The following is a 24,627-nucleotide window of genomic DNA, read 5'->3' on the forward strand; positions in this document are numbered from 1 at the left end:
TTTTTTTTTTTTTTCCCCCAAGAAAATGCAATGTGTTGTTAGTGTATGAACAATGTTACAACATTTTTTACTGTATAACTGAAATGACTCACCGTTAAAATATAGGCAGTGTGGAGGTGGAATATTTTGTGAATTGATTTCGCATGCAAGGAAAGAGATTTTATGTGCTTTCAAAATTTGCTGTTTTCCCTCTTCCTCAGAAAGGTACAAAGAATTTGGATCCCACATATGTGCCCTTTAGAAAATTTAGGATGATTCAACAAACTTTACGGTGAGAGGCTGTAAGAGTGGAGAGCACAGGGATAGTTCATTTCATATGAAAGTTCCTTACTTTTCTTAATTATTGGAGATATTAAAAACTTGTAGTCATGTGTTAAGACCTCATTCAATTTGCATTAATATTTTGGTATCACCTATAACCAAAATGTACCAAACAAAACTGACATTCCCATCTCTACCTTTTAATCATTCTTACGATGCATTAGTATTACAGATTTAAAATTCAGGTCTCACTCTTGGTTATTTGAATGCTCTAAAACAACTAAAACATCTAATGAAATGATGAAGTTTAAATTATTTTAATTCTCAATACACAAACTACCTTTCCCAAAAGTCTGTTACTGATTCTCCAGAGCTGATGCTAGCAAAATTACCATTGACTTGCACAGGAGGTTTGTCTTATTGAGGACTTCTCTGCACTTATTAGAATCTAAATAATTAATTATTTGTCCTTGTTTGGACCAGGATAGAGCTGATTTTCTGTCTTGTAATTTTGCTTTCAACTAAGTGTCTTGTAAGTAGCTGCACTTGCAGAAATTAACAGCGAGTTTCTCAGTGTCTGCTTCTAGGAGTGATAATGCTCGATGTTTATAGTTATGGCAAGAGAATGGTCTGCAGAACAAAGGACACTGCTCAGTTCTGAGGTACATCTTATGCTCTGGAAAAAGGAAGGGCGTAAGGGGGTCACACCTGCAGCCCTCCTTGAGGAAGGAACAGATAAGACAGGTGACCAAAATTGACCAAACAAAGTATTCCACCTCATACATGTCATACTCGGTATAATTTGAAGGATTGTGAGGGTCAAGCCCCTTCGTGCTTTCCTTCTTTCTTCAGCATCCTCAGAGGATTCCATCCATTCATCTGCCTGTGATCCCAATCTGTGCCATCCTGAATCTGTGTGTTCCTGCCTCCAGCTCCCAACTGCTGCTGGCTCCAGAAGTCCAGCCTGCGACTTTTCCAGGGTGATGTGAGCCTCAGTGGTGATGTGAGAGTTATTGAGGGGGAGGAGGGGAGGAGTGCGGTATTGTTTTTTGTGCTAATAATTTTTCATTTCTTTATCGTTACCGTTTCATTAAAGCTGTGTAGTTTAATTTCCAACCTGTAAGTCTCTCTCCCATATTTTTTCTCCTTTCTTTATCAAGAAGGGGGATTAATAGAGAGCATCTGTCTTTCGGTTAATTGCTGGCCCAGCATTAAACTGTGACATTATTTAAGTTTAAAAAAAGGTGAATTCTAGCTTCAGTGATGTGTTCTCTGACGTCTTGATCAGGGCACTAAGGTCAGTAACAGACCTTAATGGTTCTGACCAGTGGCATCTGTGATCCCACACTCCCCTCCCCTCCCCTCTCACTAGGGACTCTTTTTAAACTCAGGCTGGAGCCTCATGAAATATTGTTTGGGAGTCCACATGCTATTTGATCATACTGAGACACTGTCTAAAAAGTCAAAGCCCACCTGGAGCTGAATCTGGGAAGAGAGGTCAAAGGGGACCGGGACTTGTATGAATACTTGATGTGCTTGATGGAACATCTGGCATGCTCTGGAGTTTGTAAAAGTACAAGCTACTGAACAGTCACCAAAATTTAAATCACTATGCAACAACGATAGACAAACGTAGCAATTAAAAGCATGTAGTTTGAAAATTATATCCTCAGATATTCCTGTGAAGGCCTAATCATTGAGCTTTGATAGCTATATAATGTATGCTTGTGCAAAACAGCTACCTTAGTACAGCTCTACACTGTACCACAGGGAGAAGCCTGATGAAATTTTACTTGAGCATCATATCTTTATTCTCAGAGCCCTGCTTGCGTGAATTGCCTTCATGACCCTGACTAGCTTTCTGTGGAGCCTCTACTCACACATTCTGCCCATGGGCCCAGGAGATCTATGCTCCCAGACCAGGCCTGACTTACGTTGTGGCTGTGCCATCTCCAGTCCTGTTCTCAGCCTTGCTTTCATGATGAACCTTGGAGCCACACTATAGCCTTTTCTCCAGAAGAGTCTCCTGCTTCTCCTGACTGAACTTCCTCGATGGAGCCTGAATCACCCGTCCTGTCTGAGGATCTCATTGCTACTGAGCTGTGCCTATGTAGCTCAGGTCCTGGTCAATAAGAACACAGTGCTATAGTCAGTGCTATAGCTCCTGGTTCTTTCCTTGAGGAGCATCCTTGAACTTGTTGCTCTTTAACATGCATCTACTGTGGCCTCATTGGTGACTGAATACAACATTTCTGGATCTAAGCAAGAGACTGTGTCACGGTTTAACACTGGCCCGGCAATTAAACCGAGTAACAGACGCTCTCTATTAATCTCTCTCTCCTCCCTGATAAAGAAAGGAGAGAGAATAAGGCAGAGAGACTTATGGGTTGGAAACTAAACTACACAACTTTAATGAAACAGTAATGATAAATAGGGAAAATTACTAAATATACACAAATATACAAGAAAATGTATACCACATTCCTCCTCCCTTTCCCCCAATAGCTCTCACGTCACCACCAAGGCTGCAGGGCAGCTCTGGGAAAGTCCAGGCTGGACTCCTGGAGTCGACAGCAGTTGGGAACTGGAGGCAGGAACACACAGATAAGGGCTGGCACAGATCAGGACCACAGGCAGACAAACGGACGGGATCCTTCCAGGATGCCGGGGTGAAGGAAGGGAAGCAGGAAAGGCAGGAAGGGCAGGCAGCCGGAAGCTGGAAATCTGGCTTGGCCCTCATGATCCCTCAAATTTATACTGAGGATGACGTATATGGGATGGAATACTCTGTTTGGTCAGTTCTGGCATCTATCTTGTCTGTTCCTCCCCAAAGGAGGGATGCAGGTGGGACCTCTTTATGTTTTCCTCAGAGCTCAGCAGTGTCCTTGGCTCTGCACACCAGTCTCTAGCAGTAACTATAAACATCAAGTGTTATCAGTCCTAGAAGCACACACTGTCTGAGAAACTTGCTGTTAATTTCAGCAAGTGCAACTACTTACAAGAGACTTAGCTAAAAGCAAAAGTACAAGACAGAAAGTCACCTTTGTCCTGGCCCAAACCAGGACAGACTGGCAATTAGGTGGTTCTGTAGTCGGATCATAAGAGTGCCTTCTGTGTAGAGCTGTAGAACATATGCTGTCAAACAGGACCTCTTTCTAAAGAAAAAATACTCCTTAACAATTACTGATAACATGCTTTTCTCTTCCAATCAAACAAGGAAACTTCGTTCATCAGTTTGTTATTGGATACTAGCATTTGACTTTCCTTTAGGTCTGTGTCATAACTAAAATGACCTTAGCTAACTATTCTTGATGGTTTCTGTCTCAAGCTCTTGTTGGTAGGTGAATGCATTTTAGCCATATCAGTAACTAAATTTTTCACATTATTTTTGACAAAATGCAATGCAATGATTGACAGCAAAGAAGGCCAACAGTCAATAAAGGTAGAAGGCAGCATAAATGATGCATCACACTACTTTCCAACTTATGAGCAAAGTCAGACAGGGCACTGGAAAATGGAAACAGTGCTGAATGAAAAATAGGATGTTGTGCATTTGTGTAGAGCAATTTCAGCTCATGAATTTATAAAGGTGTCAAATTGTTATCTAAATAAAAGAGGAGAATAATTCTGATATTCTCTAATTAACTCTTCTGAAGCCACAAACTATAGTCACTCAAACTTCAAGCGAGATCTTCATTAGCCCCAGCTGGCACTTGTAACCCTTTGGTAGGATGGAGTCACATGGCAGGATCTTAAATATGTTGCATAAAAAAGCTCATCCAAATAATATTATCTTTTCTCACAAACAGATGCCTAGTAGTGTCAAGAAGGGTATTATGAATGACTAGTAGTAGTCATAGGTACCACAGATGGCTACTGCACCTGTGCAGAGCTCACAGGGCAGTTTAAGAGCTTTGAGCAGGCATTAATGATCTTTGAACTTAGAGACTTCTCTAAATTTAATACGATTTTCAACATCCCTTAACATGATGTACAGATATATGGAACAAGATGATTTCTTATGTTGGCTTATTGGATTCTTAATTAGGAAAAGATATTAAGCAGAGGCAAAATGAGATACTGAATTTTTAAAAACACTTCCCAGGCCTGAAGCAGAAATGTAGTCACCATATTTCTTATGTTATGACAGTGGCATCTGCGAACTGTAGATTTGAGTAAATCAGGTTTATTATATTACATTGGGAGAATGAGTGATCTCAGATGCATAATTAAAATGCTTTCCTAATGTGCCTACATCTAGAAAATGTTTCCTTTGAGAGCATATGGAATTGCTTGCCAGATGAGATCAGAATTAAAAGCTATGATTAGATGAACTTCAGTATAATATTATTTTAGTAAACATAAAATCAAATAAAAATTCTGCCTCTTGAAGAACACAAATTTAAAAATTACTCAGGTCCTCAAATTTCCTGGATCTTTTTTTCTTGGTTGTTTTTGGTTTTTTTCCCCAAATATAGGAACAGAGAAAGATTTGTACATTTACAAATAACTGAGTATCTGCTCTTTGTCAGAATGTCAGAAACAGTCTTGTCTGAAAAAATGTCGGTTGTGTGGGATTCAATTTTTCCACAGAAAACAATTTTCTCAAAAAGCCCTCAATGGGATATGAAAATATCTTCCTTTTAAAAATCAGAGCTGTAAATTAGTGTATAAGCTTAAAGAACAGTTCCAACTATTATCCTGTATTACTAAAGATCTTACTGAATAGAAATGAAAAACACCCATAAGAGAGTTTAGTTTTAAATCAAATATTTTGCAACTCATCTAGTAATTTGCCTTTTCTTTTTTTTTTTTTTTTTTTTTTAAAGTAGTTACTCTATCTGGAAAAAATGGAGATGAGAACATACTTACATACCCCATGGAGAAAGAACAAAACATCTGAAATTAAAAGATAGACATACCCTTTCCAAAATGAAGCAACTAGAAAATCATCTGTTAAACATTATATTAGTATTATTTCTGTGGAGATCTAAGAAGAGCTTTATGCAAAAATGGATCTCTCTGATATTTCTTAGATTATGTTTTTCCTTTTTGCTTTTATAATGGACAGATGGGAGAAATACCTTTCTTTCCTAAGCTAGATATTTTTTTTTAATTCACCATTTCCAAATAAAAAAACAACCTCAAAAACCACAGCAGGATGAATCATGTAAAACATACCGAATCTGCACACCATTTAAAGTAAAATCATGGTGTTTTTCTAAAACTTCTCTTATTGCCCTGATCTCCAAAATGTTCAAGAATCTTCAAATATTGGGTTGAAAAATATGACACTTAAATATAGGATACAATTTGAACTGCTTGGAAAGCTGAATTTTGGAAAGGACTTTGTTTTTTCTTCTTGCATTTTTAAAATACAAGTTTATGCTCCTGAAGGTAAGAAATGGACTAGAAAGCAGCAACTTTTATGGTGATTCTCATGAGAATTTTGTTTCTAATCCTGAAAAATGAAATAATTTTGCAGGCAAGCCTAGGATAATATCCCACCACCACCTTATTCCTGCTGGCATCTGGTGCTAAATCATCTCTGTCCCTTGCAGACAGGGCTTTAGGAAGAGGTAAATCACCATATAGTCAATTACTAGGTGGGTGTTTAAATATCTGCTTAGAAATTGACCACTGAATAAAGATACAAATGAACTGGTGACATTGCATATGTTAATGAGCTGGCACTGACTCACTACAAACTCCATTAAGATTTATCAATACATTTATAAACACGCACATATATGTGTTTACCTATTACATATATGTGTGCATATATTTCATATATATATCTTCTCTAAACCAAAATAAAAGCTAGAATTAGTTAGATATAGAATTTTGTGTCCTACCACAAATGAAGAATTTAGGAAAAATATTACATGCTTGTATATTTTTTAAATTTCCTATGTCTGACCAATGGCACCTTAGCAACAATCTGACTTTGTGAATCATTATTGACACAAATTTTTGCCACAGGCTGCCCAAAATTACGTCAAGTTGAAGTTAATTTTTACTGTCCGATGAAGAGATGGACCTTAGTTGTTGTAAAATAGTTTATGGTCTTATTGTCCAAGAAAGATGCAATTAATTTAAAATCCTTTATCTGTTTGGTTTTTTTGTTTTTTTTTTAAGAGTATAAAATTACCCTGAAACAGGTTTGAAGTTGAAAATAGCAAACAAGTGCCTAATCATCAAATGACAAGATGATTTGCATTTTCTTCTTCTGGCTTAGAAAATAAATACTTGTGAAAGTTGTAACAGTTTCAACAAAAAAATGTACTTCCTTCAAGATTACCTCCAGCAGTCTAGACAGTCTATAATGAAATCTGTTCAGACAAGGAAATAGAAGAGGTTTGGTTTCCTATAACACTGCAGTAATAGTCTTAGCTACCAGAATGCTGTTAAAATAACAGGGAAATCAATCACCTATCATTCCTTGTCTCCAGAGTATTGTGAAATGTGCTTACTCTTTTAGTTGAAAGTACTTCAACTGGGAAGTTTTACCTTGAGATGACTATAAGCTTCAGTCCCTGCAAACCTACTTTTGATGATTCTCATTTGCAGGACAATACTGTTCTCATTTTGGGTCAGGTATCAAAAGGAGTAGGGAGGAGAAAGCTACCCAGGTAGCTCTCAGAGCAGAAAGCATTTATGGTAATAAGTATGTTCCTAACTTATGTAAAGGCTGGTGAGGGGGTTGGAGGACATGGCATAAGAGGAGTGACTGAGGGAGCTGGGGTTATTTACTCTTAAGAAGAGAAGGCTCAGGGGAGATCTTACTGCTCTCTCCAGCTACCTTAAGGGAAGTTGTAGGGTGTTGGTCTCTTCTCCCAGGTAAGTAGTGGCAGGACAATAGGAAATGGGTTTAAGTTGTGCCAGGGGAGGGTTAGGTGAGATATTAGGAAAACTTTCTTTACTGAAAGAGTGGTGAGGCATTGGAATGGGCTGCCCAGGGAGGTGGCAGAGCTGCCATCCCTGGAGGTGTTCAAAAAGTATTTAGATGTGGTGGTTCAGGATGTGGTTTAGAGGTTGTGGTAGCTGGATTATGGTTGGACTCCAGGATCCTAAAGGTCTCTTCCAACCTTAATGATTTTCTGATTCTATGAAATAATTGTAACCATAGTATCCATGAAATGGAGTTTCTCTGTGATGCCCGTATTTTGCTTACCATACGATTTTATATTCTTTTATTTCCTGTTTTATTTCATAAACATATGTTCTGTTTCATAAACATCAGTTGCATTTAAAATGGACATCAACAGTAAGGAATTTAAATCTTGCTAATTTAAATTTATAAATAACTCTGCACTTTTATTGCTTATATTATTGACAAGGTGGAGAATTAGACTAGAGATACTTTGGCAGTCAAAGTGTTTTTCTGTCATTACACATTTAGTTTTTCCCAATTAACTTTCAGTAAAGGAAGTGTTAAATTTAAGAGAAATAGTAGGGTTTAGAGCAGAAACACGACAAGAGTGTTGGAAACTTCAGGAGAACAATGGAATCTCAGACCTAACCAGCTCTCCTGGAAAAAGATGAATGAATATTTTATGGAAATCTTTGCACCACAAAAAAAAGAATAATTGTCAGTCTAGAATAAAGAAAATAGGTTTTTGTCTTACATCATGATGAAGTAAAAGATAACCTTATGTTAGGCTTTAAGGAGTCAATTTCATGAATTTTTAAAGATTAAATACTCCTTGAGAAGTGTAATCAACATTACCACTGCAGTTTTATTCTAAAATAGACTGTTGTTCCCTACAATAAATTATTAGCTATTCAGTTTCTCAGTAGTTAACCGTTTTATTCCATATAATAAATATAAATGTTTATGTGTTGATACAACCCTAGTGAAAGCTGTACCTCCAGTAAGTGGGCAAAAGAGATCTGGTTACAAAGCACTGTTCAGTTACAAAGGACCTTAGTTAACTACAGAGTAAAAAATAGCACATTGATGACTTTGGTAGCCATTCTCATTTGGTTTGCTGATCAAGTTTCTTCTAGCTCTAATACATTCTTCAGGATGTGTAATCAGCACACACATGCACACATATTCTTCTTCCAGTATTTGAAACAAGATTTGTTTGCAGTTTATAAAGTGTATGGACAGTTGTGTCAAACCTTTCCACTCATCAATGCATAGTATACGTAGAGGACACACTCGTTGTTATTTCTGTTTTTCTCAGTGATTTTTTTTTTCCCTAAAAAATGAGAGATCAAAAGCAGATGTAAGGCAAGGGTATATTTCAACTATTCAACCAGAAAATCCCTGGGATTGTTAGAGGTGTATGCTGTTTTTTTTTCTTGTACTGTGGGAATGATATGTGTCCGAACACACAAATGCAGAATCTTGTTGCACTGATTCAGCATGTTATCTCTTTTCCTACTTAGGCAGGAAAAAATTGCCAGTTAAAAACTTTTGACATTTTCCTGCAGCATCCCTCTGGCCTAGAGGGTTTTAACTTCTAAGGCACATCAGAAGAAGGAAGTCTGGAGGCAGCACAGAGGCAAACTAGATAAAAGTAACGAGCATTTTTAAGTGAGATTATTCACCATCCCTCTCACTTTCTCATTACATACAAGAAATCTGGTTCAGATCAGCAACTAATTGAATCAAGGTAGAACCTCTATATATGGCATCCCTGGTTGTTTAGATCACACATCTGGTGGTGAAAAATGGTGATCAAATATCTATATCTAAGCATCTGAGATGTCTCACTGGCTTCAGGAAGGGATGACCTGATGGCTGATGATCAGCGAAAACTGCTGCTTGAATTGTTGCTGGCAGGGTGGTGCAAGACTGATTTTGCAGAATGTCATCTAAAACTCAGCAAGGTATAGTAGCACCAGAAAAAAATTCAGGGAGAGCTTAAACAGCTGAGCAATACTCAGGGACAGCTGCAGAGAGCTAGGAAGTCTCATTACTGGTGAGATACAGAGAAGGCAAAGAGAAAAATGTCTTTTGCCTAGGATAGTAGAATTGGTATTCCCAAGGGCACTGGGGTTCTTTGGAAGAGTCAAGCTCAGCAGAGGGCTTATTATGCTTAAATATGGATCTACAAAATTGAGTTTTCACTTTTTCTTTTATCTGAGAGGATCTCTACGAGTTTGCAGCCTCCCAAGAGACTATGAACCACAGGAAAATAAGGTGGAAAATAAAAGGTGAGCTTGCTGGTGCCATAAGGTTGAAACAAGTGTTCAGAGAAGGCACTGAAATCCAGACATCGGATAAAAAACTCTATGCAATGGAAAAAATTGGCAGTGTGCTCTAACTCAGTAGACTGCTTAGGCAGTAATGAAATGGAAATGGCTGCACTGCTCCTTTATGGTATAAGCACTGAGCAGCAGTGGATAGGGGCTGTAACATGAAGAGAACACTTCCTGCCTCATACATTAGGACAAAAGATATATGCTATTAGACTACATATTAAGATTCACTTTCAAAACACTTGTATTATGATCTATAACTAAGGATTGGATCTTGCAAGCTGCTGCAGCCAGAGGTGCAATGCCATAACACAAACTGCCAAAGACTTCTGTTACGTATCTACAAAGTTACATGTGAAGATGAGGCACTACGTAAATGTTGGCAAAATCCTGGTCTCAGTTCTATTTGATTCCTACTGAGATAAATTTTATTCCATGATAATCTATGATCTTTATTGTCTCTGAAAATACGTATCCTTCTTCCAACAAACTCCCTAAACAGTTTTTCAGCTTTTTTGAAAACACTTATGGAAAATGCCCGCTACTTGTGAAGGAGCTAAACTCTGTAATACCATGCTATAATAATGTAGGAAATCTGGTTCCTTGCCTGTGCGTATTCCATATCTGAAGTGATATAAACAAACAAGGGAAAAAGAAATGGTGCTCTAGAAAGCCAAACTGGAGCAATTTCATTCAAGGTGCACTACTGAAAAAAGTCTGTATAGAAACACGACACCAAGCATAAACAACAATATACTGATAAAACTCTATAAATAACAACAAAACATGCCTGCAGCAAAGATTATGTGTCTATCTTATTTGTGTACTGAAATAAAATCATATTGAATAACATAGTGATTAGGATCACTTTGGAAATACTGTGGTGAGAATTTGGACCTATGCTTTTAAGTCTTTTGCATTTCAGGAATGAAAACTTCCAATTATGCATCCATCTGTGCCTTAATATACTATATAAGGAATATAAAATCTTTAAAAGCTTCTTGCAGTCAAAAATGAACTCTAAATTTGCAGTGTATATGCAAGGATGGAATTCACCCTTAGGCAATGGGACATACCAAGTAGTTAAAAATCATTTAAGTCTCACTGTAGTCTCACTTAAATTAAGTCTCACTCATAATTAAGTCTCACTTCACTCTTTGAAACGTTAGGCAGTTCATAAGGTTTTTTTTACTGGACAAATGCCAATAGCTGAAGTACACCCTAATGCATTTTCTGAGGCCTTGTTCCTTTGATTTTCCCCAATCTTCATTTACACCTTCTCCTCCTAGTAGTTTAATGTCATTCACAGTTGTTTTTGTAGTAGGGGGAAGTTTTGGATTTTTCTCTTTTGCAGCACTGACTACACTTTTTATAAGATTTTATTTTATTATTCAAGCTCTGGTTAAAGGAAGAGAATTCTTTCTACTTTTTTTGTCTGATCCTATCAGGACTTTAATATGGGACATAACTGTTATGCCTGTCCTGACCCATTGCAGACTACTTAAAGGCCTTCAGAAAAACAAACCAAACCTGCTACAAGCCACATTTACATGCAGTTAGGGAAGCCCTACCAGTGCAACAGATTTCAGCAACAAAGAGTCAGAAAAATGAGGCAGTTTAATGATGTCTAAACTCAAGCATCTCTTTGAAGTCTAAATCCACATGAAAATTCAATTTTCTTTTTGTACCACCCAAGCACTCATTAGTTCTCCAGGAAAAGCCTCAGATTTAAAATTCTATCTTTTTCAGATTATTGCTACTTTTTTTTTTCTCTTTTATTTTCTTTCCTTTTTTTTTTTTTTTTTTTTTAAGAAAACAAAACCAACACTTCTGTACATTTGCTGTGAACTGGAATTCTTGACAGCTAGAACAGCTAGAATTATAATCTTAGTCCTCCTAAAGAGAACATAATTCAACTTCAAACTCCCACTTGAAAACATAAATATTTAATTTCTTATCTTTAATATCCTGTACATAGATTTGAAATGAGATAATTTACAAAATAATTGAAAAATATTGTGTCCAAAGAAACCACAGCAATAAAAATAAGGGAGCAGAATTTTGTTCTAGAAGATGCAGTAATCCAGTTCACCTATAAGACTTGGACAAGCTGAAAGTTTTACCAGAGAACCTCAATAAAAATCAAGGAATGCAGTTCTCTCAGGTAGTCTGGAAATGATGGAAAAAAGAAGATATATATGCATCATAAGCAATATTTTTAAACCATCTGCAGATGAATAATATGACAATTTCTCCATATTTTTATCTAGTTGAAGAAAAAAAAGTAAAAGGATGTGTTTTGAAGAAATGCTACTGGTATTTTATACATGCATATCTCTTTTGCTAAAAAAATGGAGTTGGGAGTCACAAAGATACTCAAAAGAAGTTTGAAAATTCATGCTTCCTAATATGCTCATACTGACTGGCTAACCACACTTTCTAGCTAAGTATGATTACAGTAGACTCTCCATCGTATCTGAGCAGCTTATCAAATAATCCATCATCATGGCACATAAAGCAGAGCGTTCTTACAAGCACACATAACACTCTAGTAGAATGATTTGCAAGTTACTAGTCTCAGTGCTAAACATGTAAGAACTGAAATGTTAAGCTATAAGTGAACTGTTTTCTTCAGTAACATCAGGTTTCAAAAAAAAAAAAAAAAAATCTGGTTACAAAATCAATTTATCTGTCACACAGTAGGCCAATTAAAACATGTTTTACATTTGTTTATCTGTGTTTGTTCTATTTTAGACCTCCTTGTCATAGAAAGTGATGGAAAGGTTTTCCATCAGCAAGGGGAAAAGAGATGATGTGTCTTCTGATGTAGTTTTTCCTGAAAACAATACCTGCAAGGCATTGAGAACAGACTATTCCCATTAACTAGGCTTAAATACTGTGTCATATTTTCACTGCAATTCCTTAAAATCTTCAAAAAGTCAGCATAATCTAAAATAACATTTCCAATAATTAAATTCTTGTGGAGAAAAAAAAAATGTATTTAAAAAGGCCAGAAAACTTACCTAATTTGTAATAAAGTGCTAGTCAGATGAACTGACTGCTTTCCTCTCCATCAGGAGAATTGTGCTCTTGCCAAAATCACCTTTTGCAACACTGGGCAAGATATTTTATATACATTGCACAAACGTAAGGTAGGAACCAGGACACCCTTTCCAAAGGGGCCAGATAATCAGCATCAAAGATAAAAATACCAAAAAAAGAAAAAACAAAACAAAACAAAACAAACCCCAAAAAAACGGAGAGGGAAGGAGGATTCTCATTTATATTATCTTTTTATCTACTATAAATGAAATAAAAAATCTGTTCTGCTTTTACAACAGTGGGTACAAATTCATGCTTGAAACGGTAGCTTCAAGTATTCAAAAACTGTTTTCTACCTTCTAGGTTTTCCTTACTGTCAGTCATGTATCCAGTGCAAAACTTCCTTTTTTTCTTTCCCTGGAAAGTCAGGTATAGAAAGGCTGACATTTCACAGGACTCCAGGATCTCCACTTTTGCACATGATTTTTAGAAGAAAAATCATGATCTGCATCTGTTATTATGAAAGTCCTAATCATCCAAGAAAGAAAGCAATTTTCACATTCTGTTTTCCAGAATGTTACCAGTCAGTCTCAGTAGGCTAAGACTGGAGAATTTATTTTTCTTCATGGTTGAAACCATATTTGCTCAGTCATTTAATAACTTTATTTTTTATTAGGAAGAAAGGATCAGCCTACAAGGCAATCGGTTCAGATTCCATGACAGAACTGGAAAGAAAAACATCGGGCAATAAACCAGCATTATAGGTTTTACCTACATGGTTTTAACAAATAGGATTTAAAAGGCAAATAAATGTTTACTTGCAACAGTTACACTTATTTTCAAATGTCAGGCACATAATGGCTGAAATATATAAAATCTATGACTTTCTCCGAAGAACATTTTTCTTCAAAATAAATGCTGCTGCTGGATTTATAGCCAAAAGAGCCAACAAAATCTTATAGACTCTTCCACACCCATAACATTAACTTCTGCAGTATATCCAGTAAATGCATTGTGCTATATCAGACACTGTGTGGGCAGTGCTATATTTATATTTCAGTTACTACCATAAATACAAGAGTCCAACATTGGCTTTACTATGAATTACATATTTCCAATATATAAAACATTTCCTCAACAAATGTTGTATCTGAATTCCCAGTATTTATTATGACCTGAAAAAAAGTTTTCCTGAGCTGTTTATTTTATCATACGTATGTTCCATTCTATAATTTGACTGCTTGTTTACTCCAGACCATATGTTGGCCTGATTTATGCCCCTGATGGAATTATAATAGTGACAATCTCTATTACTTTTGAGTAATTTGTTATGTTAGTGCAGTTTTTTACATCTATTTCATTTCTGTATGTTTTCCTAAACATTAGTTGCTGCAGTATTTTTTATATTTCTCTGGGGTTTAACAGACCTTGCTGTGTTCATGGTATTGTACAGCCAAAAAAAAAGTAAAAAAAACAACAAATATAGGCAGTTCGTATCTGTGCACTAATTAACTTCTTTGGATCTTGTCACATACATGAAATCACCAGTGTAACAGCCACTTCCTTTCCTTATCTTCTAAGAGGACATCTTATTCACTACTTATCAAAGCAGGATTCTATGGATGTGAAATAATTAAGCATACACAGCTTCAGTATAATATGAAAACAAACTTGTTTTGTATGTGCATCATACTTTTACTTTTCCATTCACCTACACCATTTCTGATCAGAACTACTTTGCATTGTCTATTTTTCCATTTATCCAGTTAGTTTTGTTTCACTGCCACTCAGCTGCTTTTCTTCTGGTGGTGGTGTTTTTTGGTTTGTTTTTTTTTTTTTGAATCTTAGGTTTTGCTTGCAACACCCTTCATGTTGTGTCTCTTCCTATGTCACTCATCCTTCCTTGCCTTAACTTTGTTTTTTTCTATCTCTACCTGTTTTATCCCTAGCATTCAACCTTTCCACAAGCCTCTGAAGTGGCCATGTGTGATTCTTCACCTATAGTGAGGATTACAAAATAGATGTGCAAATAGAATAAGCATAGTACCTGATTCTAATGGATTGTTTGCTTTTAATTCTGTGCTTTAAATAAAGGCATTTGTTTACATTTCTTCCAGTCCTTTAACTCACTTTCTGAAATATGCCATGGCAGAGAGAAAACACTAAATGGAAACAAAACTTTGAGCTAAGTGAATGAAAACAGAGTTGACAAGATGCACTTCTGGCACTTGAGAGTTTACATACAGACTAATTTTATTAAAATTAAGTAGATTCAGCTTCATGTTTTTTCCTTATGAATTACTTAGAATTATTAAAATTATTCTAATCAGAATTGCTGGGACATAACTACACACATTTCTAAATGACTAGCTTCTGTTACAGCAATACTAGCCATTATTCTTGGTATAAAAAACAAGTCTTCAAGCTGTAGGGAATGTTTCTTAGTTTTCCAACCAGTTGAATTCCTGTTGTAATTTTTGCTTTCTCCACTTATTAATAGCCTGTCTTGAACTCTTGCCCTGTTATCTAGGGTTCTGAATCTGATGTCCTTCATAAGTCTTCAATGTTCAGCAGCAATAATGAATGATATATACCTATGCAGATGTGATGCCTCCTCTATAATTTAGGGGTAAACTTCAATTCAGAACTTGCCTCTTAATATATTGGTGTGACATCCAAAAAAAGAAATGCAGCCAGGAAGAAGGCAGAAGTGATTTCCAGAAGAAGAAAAAGAAAGAATCCAGAAAGTATGAGTGGACAATTATCAGACATTCTTTATCTCTAACCCAGATTTCATTTCTGTGCTTATGGCTCATGGTTTAAATCCTCTCTATGCAGATCTGCAGATCTCTGCAGTTTTAGTCCTTATTTTCTGTCCCTGTCTTAAGCTGATATCTTTAATATTAACTCTTAACTCCAAAACATGTGACATAGAAAAAGTATACTTAAAGTTCCCCTTTGATGTATTATCTGTGCCTTATTTATTTTGAGGTGAAGCTTCTTTGGGCCAGAATCTACATTTTTCTCTTCTATATATTTATGCTTAGCAGAATGGGACCTGAATCATTATAAAAATGAAAAACTATTACTACTTAGTTGAGATTCAGTGAAGTCACTTTCTTAATACATGCCCAGCAGACACTTGTGAAAATTAAAGTTGCAGAACAATGATTTTACAGAGTAATGTGATGCATGTAAGATAATTTCTCTTAAAAGGCTTTCAGTTAAGAATTAGACACATTTTTCCAATCTACTGGTTTATTCTCATTTGAGATATTATTGAGTTATGTTTTAGTATGAATGTCTTTGAAAGAAAGGACTGTAACTCCAGAGATGACTATATGATGGAAAATTTGAGAAATAGTTAAATGACATAAACACTATGGTTACGCAAGACACATTGGTTGCTCAAATTCTGCCAGATAGATTGACAGTAATTTCAAAATTACTCCTTGCAGTTGCTCCTTAAAATTGGTCATGTGAAAGATGAACTTCAAGAAAGGTCTGTTTCTTGCATTACAAAAAACCCTGACACGTATGAATTTCCTGATTACACAAATTTTGTTTGATTGTAGATCAATAACATCAAGAAACATTATATCAAATATTATATAACATTGAAGTGTGTTCAATCCATCCACTTGACTCTGGATGACTGCTTACAGACCAAGGCTGAAAAAATTTCATTTTTCTTACTGACAATTTGAGTGAACAAAGCTGTGAGTGGGTTTGCTTCACTTTACAGCACATGAGTGTGAGAACATGCAAAGTACATTTCTGAGGGAAATGGACAGTTAGCCAAAATATTCCCATCTACAGCAGAGAAGATGTAAGTGACTATTAAAAAATAAGGAAGTTATGTGCAGTGACAGTGTATGTTTCAAATATGACAGAAGTATATAGAACACATACTTTAAAATTCTTACTTCCTATAGGCAACTAACAGACAAAGATGATTTATGTTTTGAATCATTAATATTAAGAAATAACAAATGGAATCCTTACCCCAGAGGTATCTCATCTATCACTGTGCAAAACCTGTACATTGCTTTCATTACTTCTGATGTGTTATGCTTGTATGTTATGCTTGTTATGCAAGTTGTTTACTCTGAAGCATCAAACTAGTTCTTCTGCCCAAAATAATTTTTCTCTGGACTTAATAAATATTATAATGTATTAAACTTTTCTCATGATCTTGATCATAATGAAAAAAAATATTTCAATCATCTTAGTTCAAAGAAGTATTTTATCAGTCTTCTAGTTTCCAAGACTACATCTAAAATGGTATTACACTTCAACAACTGAAGAATGAATGACATTTTAAATCTACCAGCTTCATGGAATTATCAAAAATAGCAAAAGCTATCAATGGAATAAAAGAATTAGTTCCCTTTTTAAAATCATCAACACAGTCACATTTTTCTTTATTCAAACTGCTATGTAGCAAAAACCCCAAACATTTTCTATCTTTTTCTCTCAACAGTTCTTAATGACCCTTAAGGGGCCACATACATGATGAAAGGACTGGGAAGCCTGCTGTATGGGCAAAGGCTGGGAGAAACAGGGATGTTCAGCCATGACAAAAGAAGGCTTAGAAGAGACCTCTTCACATTGCACTGCTTGAAGGGCAGCTACAAAGAAAAGGGAGACTCCAATTTTACATGGAGCCCAATGGAAAAGATGAGGGGTAATGGCTGCAAGTTACTTTTAGGGAGATTCCAACTGGATACAAGATAAAAATTTTTCACAATATGAATAGACAGCGATTGGAATAATCTCCCCAGGGAAGTGGTGGTTTCCCCAAAATTGGGCCTTTTTGAGATGTGGATGGACAGGGTGCCGGACCATCTTGTCTAGACCATGGTTTTACCAAGAAAGTTTGGTCCACTTGAGCCTTGAAGTCCCTTCCACCCTGATTCTCTACAATGATTCTTGGATAACTATTAATGTTTTCTGTAGTATTTATCTATTAATCTATATACAAGAGTATCAGACAGAACATATTGCTTTCTCTCAGTCTACATAATACTTCCTCAAGGTCAATAAAGAACACCCTTACAAAAATTATATGTTATACAATACCTATATGGATGTATTTTCCATTTTTTTCATGACTTACATTGAATAATCACTTTCTAAAGCAACTGCTGAGTATCTGGAGGACAGGGTTTATTTCACAGTCACTTATCTGAGCTTTGATTTTTCATTCAAATGAACCCTTTTTTGTTTGGATGGGTTTTTTTGTTTGTTTGGTTTATTTTGTTTTGCTTTCCTGCAGCAATACCTTTCTGTTGTCCAATAGAAACCATAGGATTATCACAGAGAAAGTAAGGGATAATTGTCCCAAAAAAAGTTCAGATAAAGTTATGTAAAGATATATGCTATTCAATGCTAAGCAGTTAGAGCCTGAATACAATGAACCTTAACCAGAGATCAGCTACTCCTCAGTTATTGAAAATCAAAGAGGAAGTAAGACAAATCAGAAAGATTCATCTATTGTTATGCTTTTGAAATTTGTTCTTATTTGATTGGGATTTAAAAAATAAAAGATGTTTTAAAGAACTATGAACAATATTACTTTTCAGAGTAGTTCTTTATGAACTTATCTTGATCCTTATGATATGAGAGGTTACCATCATGGGACAGAAATTATCCCACATACTACATTTGCAAACATATGCAGGTACCAAAGCATTTTCGTTAGTTTTTTATTCACAGGCTACACCATTACTTTAAGTAATATTTTGGGAGCATGACATTTCAAAATAATTAACAACTGGAATTTAATTTGAGTGAAGCATCATGTTAGCATTCTGTCAAAATAATATCCCTTGAAGTGATTAATTAAGGTTGGGAGGGCTGAAAATAGCAAATAAACTTTAATCTGAGATAAATTAGTTTTATTGGCAGCTAAATATGACAGAAAGTTGAGGATAACAAAGTAGGTTCAGCAGAAGGGCAGTGGAACAGTCCTGTAAAATACTGGTAGATGCAAAAGAGAAATTCTTGCTTTTTATTATTTTCTTATATATATATATACACATATAATTTCAATGTCTATTAAATGTAAATAAAACTCTATACAAATATTCCATGTCAATAAAGAGCAACTATATTGAAAAGTTTTTTCCCAGCTTAGAAGCAGTGGGGAGAAAAAAATTACCGTATACAATTATTTATCTTATCTTGATTAACCCTTTTTTTCTCATCTATAAGGGGGAAAAGTGTTTTTTTTTTTCATGTGGCACGACAAACAGAGAGTTTAAAACTAGTTTGGAATACATGAATTCTTAAATCTGAGGACTTCTAGAAAATGCCCTTCCAAGAGCCATCTTTTCCATGCAAATCTTGCTCCTGTTCACAAGTGCAAACCTTGTTAATATCTGAGGCTGTGTAATACATGATAAAAAATGCAGAGAATGGATATACACTGAACTATAGCAACATAAAGTGTTTGCTCACTGGACATATTGAATACGAAGCCATCTCAAAACCTGCTCAATAACCTCATGGTCAGCTGTGTAGGTAAAACTGAAGAATGGGTATTCACAAAAGTGACCTCACACTGACAGTCCTAAAAAAGATGAAGCAGTTGTCATCCAGATAGACTTTATTTTTCACAAATGGTTCATGGTATACCTGATCACTCCACTCAGATCTTCAAGAGAGGGTGAGAAATATCTCCCAAAGAAAAGGCTGGAAACCACACTGAATGCCTCAACAGCAACAGCCATCTTAAACCACATTATCTATTTCTTCACTCTTGAATTTGCTTCTTTCCTCCAAATAAGAACATTAGCATTATTTCTGGCTCTTTTTTCCTTTTTTTCCTCCTTTACTTTTCTCCCTCCTCAATGCCAATAGCCTTTCTTCTTTACATTTAAAAACAGTTTATGTTTAGATGGCCTAACTGGTATATTTTTAGGTAAACTTTGAGCAGCTTTTTTTCAATGTGTGTTTAATTTTAAAAACTGACAGTTTTATACCGAACAAAAATAAGGGCTGTGTGCCTCAAGTTTGTTTGTTTTCTTTCCTGAGGATGGCAGTTGGTCTGATAAAAGATAAGAAATCTACTTGCAAACCTTAATCACTCTTAAACGTTAGCTTCTTAAACATAAGTTTGTGCTTTCTGAGATATTTTACACTGAATGCTCCCCAATATATTCCTCTTCCACTATATTTAATTTTGCCTTCAATCTGAATAGGAAAAGAATCAGGACCTTGATCTAGTCACATTTCTTATGATAACTTTGTTAATATCAAAGTCTTTGACTTGTCAAAGCAATTAAACATATATTCAAGTGCATTGTTCAACTCAATATAAAGTTAATGAAAGAAACTTTTATTTTTAAGCACACCTTGAGAGATGAAATATACATATTTCTATTTTTTATACCTATAGCCTGTTAATCACAAAATTAAGAAATATAGGTTTAGGGAGCTGGAGACTGGCCATCTGCAGCATTGCTGGGTCAGGGGCTGATAGCTCCAGAGGGCTGCAGTGGGGTCTTAGGCTATGGGCAGAGGGAGGGGAAGTCTGGGGGATGAGCTGTGCCCTTGAGGCTGTGAGAATTACTCAGGCACATAAACACATTTTTGAATTGGGGCATAAACAAGGAAACGTTGATTGCAATAGTGAAAGAGACCATGCAGTGCCTTTCACTTTGCTGAACAGCTTAGTGAATGATTTAATTCCTGTTTGCATTTCTGGTTCCCTCTCTGTTAACTAGTTCTGTTCACAGAATAATTAGGCAACTACTTAAATGAAACAGAAACAAAATTTAATGTATTTCTAAATTTGTAAATTATAATTGGGCTGCTTATTAAATTACATTTGCACAAATTAAACCTCTTTATGTATAAAAGGAAAATTAGCTAAAGGATTTAGTATTTTAAGACAGCTGTGAGTGCATATGTCAGAGGCACTATGTGCCAGGTACATGATTATCATTCAGGGGAAAAAGAACAAGTTCAAAAGAGTTTTTTTCCAAAAGGTTTAAAAATAACTGGGTAAGTCAGAGATCTGAACCTTTGAAAGAGTCTGAACAGTTTTCCCATGTCCTGCTCTCTGAAGGCAGGCAGACTTTGCCTTCTTTAAACCTTTTTAATAAAGTAAAACTCAAAGCTGAGAGCTTTTGATTAAGAATTCACTGCAACATGTCCAGTTGTTATTATTCTTGAACCATGTAGAACAACACAAAGACACAGTCGCAAAAGAACAGCATTAGATTTCTGGCAAGGAACCTTTGCAGATTAGACTTTGACTTCTTTACTTTAGTCTTCACTGGCAAGGGCTCCAGCCACACTCCTGAAGTCACAGATGACAATAACAAGGGTTAGAAGGAAGAACCCTACACATAAAGAGAACTGCATGCACTGTATTACCAAATATATTTTGTTATGGAATATGTTCATACTGATCATGCTCCTGAGTCATACAGAACTTAAATCTTGCCCTTTTATCAAATTATAACTTGTTACTATAATACTGGATGAATTCACTTGCCATGCAAAGCTAAGACTTAGAATTGAGACTTGGGAACTGAGACTTGAAAATTCAGCATAAAGGTATTTCATGCATCACATTCCTCAGTCTAGTGTAGTGATTTAATTAAAACCATAATGTTTTAGAAGTATTTCTCAGAGGATTTCATATATATATATATATTTCTGGTGGCAAATTATTCTCATAATTAAAAAAAATATGGCATATTTTCGTTTCCCTCACTTTCCTTCACAGTCACTGGACATTGCTTAATTATTCTTGTTTAAAATATTATCTCAAATATTGGATGACTTCTCCTATAAGAGACAGGATGACCTGTCTCCTATCTATGTTGGTAATTATAGAATCAGGTCAAAATGTTTCTGGAGAACAGGGAGGAACAAGTAGTACTGTTCTTACATTGTAGCTCACTGCATAGTTCATTGCTTTAAAATATTTTTTTGTACATTTGATACCTGTATAGAGCTGTCCAAGTGAATCAGTTAAGTCATGTTTGAATACAATTAATTTATCCTGTACTGCAGCTCTTTGCCAAAACAAATACTTGTAGCATATCTGAAGGGACCAGCCACCCCACACAATGTTACACAAGGACTGTTCTTTTAAAAAACATATTATTGAGAGATCCACTAGTTTTTTAAAACTAATATTGCACACTTAAACGAGCAAATTAATAAAACTGTTCTGGGAGCTGCCCAGAAGGTTATTGTTATTTAAAATAGTTACACGCAGTTTTCCATTATTAAATCTCATTAAAACCATTATGCTTTTGCTTGTCAGATAGCTTATTAGACAAATACTAGGGTAAAATAATGAACCTCTCACCTTTGAGTGACATAAAAACCAGAAAACTCCAAATCCTTATCAGAGAACAACAATGTCCAAATCTCCCTAATTCTCTGATGACTTGATTCTAACCTATAGTTCTAAAAGGAAAGAGTTAAATTACACATCAATAAAACAAATTAGAATTTTCGGAATTCACCAGTTGTCTATATGAGTCACCAAGTGTCGAAGAAGTAGGGCAATGGTGAAATGTTTAATTTTGTATCCTTGTTCTTTTAACAAAAAAGTCACAAGAATCAGATCTTCCAATTTTTAAAAATGTCTCGGTCATCCTTTTTCTTTTTTTTTTTTTTTTAATTAGCTCTTTGATATAACACCAACACTTCCGAAGGATCACCACTTACGCAAAAACTAGGCTGATATTTTATCTAAAACATCCTAAAATTAATTGAATAACACTTGTTTTTATCATCTTGAATTCTAAATAACAAATAAGTTTAAAAATAGAAACAATCAGAGCTCATCTCAGTAGTCATTAACAAGAGCTTTTTTTTAAAGAAAACCCTGGCCCCTCACCTATGTAAAATAATATTAAAATCGATAGCTGAAAAATATGCTTTGCAGAAATTTATATATTACATGTTACATTAGCCATAGGAAGCTTTCAAAGTAATAAGTAACAGATTAATTAGCTTTTGTCCTACAGATTTTTGAGATGGATTGAGAACTGGTTAAACAATAGAGCTCAGAGGGTCATTAATAATGGTCCAGAGTCCAGCTGGAGACCTGTGAATATTGGTGTTCCCCAGGGGTCAGCACTGTGTATGGTCTTATTCAATGTCTTCATCAATGACCTGGATGAGGGGACAGAATTATCCTCAGCACATTTGAGGGGTTGGAATCCACGATCTCCAGAGGTCCCTTCCAACCCCTACCATTCTGTGATTCAATGATTATATGATTTTGAGTGAAAGCATCTCAGTTCAAGGTTAAAGTTATTTAAGATTGTACATATTAAAGACAGAATTCTTTGTTTCTTCATCTAAATTTAGTTCAAGAGGTTTTGACATTAAAGCAAATCTAGTTTAATCATACTGGTAGTTTTACATGTAAATTAATGCAGATAACTAATACAGAATTACAGCATTAGAGACTCATTAACAAAACCAATGATGGGCATTCCCCCCAGAATATGGGAAATCTAACAAGTTGTAATTTGGATTTTAAATGAGAAAAAATTACCATAACAGTTTGTTAAACACAGGTTGTTTTTCAAACAAATCTTTACCAAGCAGAAGAACTGGGAAGTAGATGAGTCACATAAGTGCAGAAAATCAGATGTGTTGAAATAAACCTTGCATGACTATTCCTTTAAATTTTAATTTATCAAGGCAGTTCTCTTAAAAAGAAATAACTAGAATAAGATTTTTTTTTTACATCTCACTTTACATTTACTTGTAGAAGTAGAAAAGTTATACTTGCCTACCAATAAATCAGACACCCCACATACTTGGAAACTTTAGCATGTCACAAAGACAGTTACACCCAGAAGTGTGTGTCAGGGACACACAACAGCCAAGTGAGATACCATGTCGTATGAAAGAAAACAGTAAAAAAGTAGCCTGAAACATGACCATAGTATAGGGTACTAAAGGGAGGTGACTGGCTTTTTGTTCTTTGTTCATGTATTCTCTTACCTCCTCCTGTCATCACATAAGTGTAATGAGACAAAATCTGGTTACATTTTAAAGCTGATTGAATAAAGTACGTGAAGTTGGTAAACATAAATGAAAAAGATTGTTCTTGACTGGTGCAAGAGAACCCCAAGCAGGACCCAGATCTTCATTAAAGACCAAGTTAATATTTTCCTGTGGCTAAACCTATAGAAAACTCTCTTTTGATAAAGTGTTGGAAGAAATGTGTTATTGAAATACAAGGAAATAGCTCCTGTAGGAACAATAACCACCAAGCATAAGATTCATCAATAATTACCAGTATTGTCTGAAAATCTTCTATTTGTCGTCATGATGTGAGGATAATAATTTAAGCAAAATTTTTGAAATATTTCAGAACAAAGCTGAAGAACAAACATTTCTGTGTTCCCACTGAAATAATGTTTGGAACTTGGGTATATCTTACAGGGACTAAGGCAAAAGCTTTCTGGTCTTAACTACAGCTTTCATTAATCCATTTAGAAGGGACACTTGGAAGATAGACTGATTTTAAACAGTTCTGCACCAGACATCTAGCTCCATTGGTGGCTTGCACAGAAATAAATAGAGATACTTGATATCCTCAGAGTAGATGTGCTTTTTAATTCTTCCCCTCACCCTTGCCCCCACTAGTTCCACTTTGTTTAGTGGGCTTCACTTATACTCTGAAGTTGAAACAGGGTAACTGTTACATTAGTGAAACAACTACATATATACAAGTCTGTAGACCAATGTGCTAAACATAGCTGTAAAATGAGGCATATGCACGGAAAAAAAAAGCAACAAAAAATGCCTGTGATGCCATGAGGAATTTCCAGATATCAGTTAAGGCTTCCCTTACAAAATTTTGTCCTTCATATAGTTCTTCATAGTTCTAGGAAGACATTTGGCTATTGACATTGAAACACTCATTATGAAAAGATCAAAAATGAATCCTTAAAAAAATTCGGCAAAGTATTTTGAGTTTGACTTGAAACATGAGATAAGGTATCTTTTACTTAATGTTCGTTAGCATTCTGAATTCTTAGCTCACTTGGAAAGAGCATATGAGAAGTTTTAAAATAAAAAGAAAGATAATTCCTCTAGTAACATTTTTTCAATACTATT

This window comes from Heliangelus exortis, chromosome 2 (genome assembly GCF_036169615.1).
Source record: "Heliangelus exortis chromosome 2, bHelExo1.hap1, whole genome shotgun sequence".
Lineage (NCBI taxonomy): Eukaryota > Metazoa > Chordata > Aves > Apodiformes > Trochilidae > Heliangelus > Heliangelus exortis.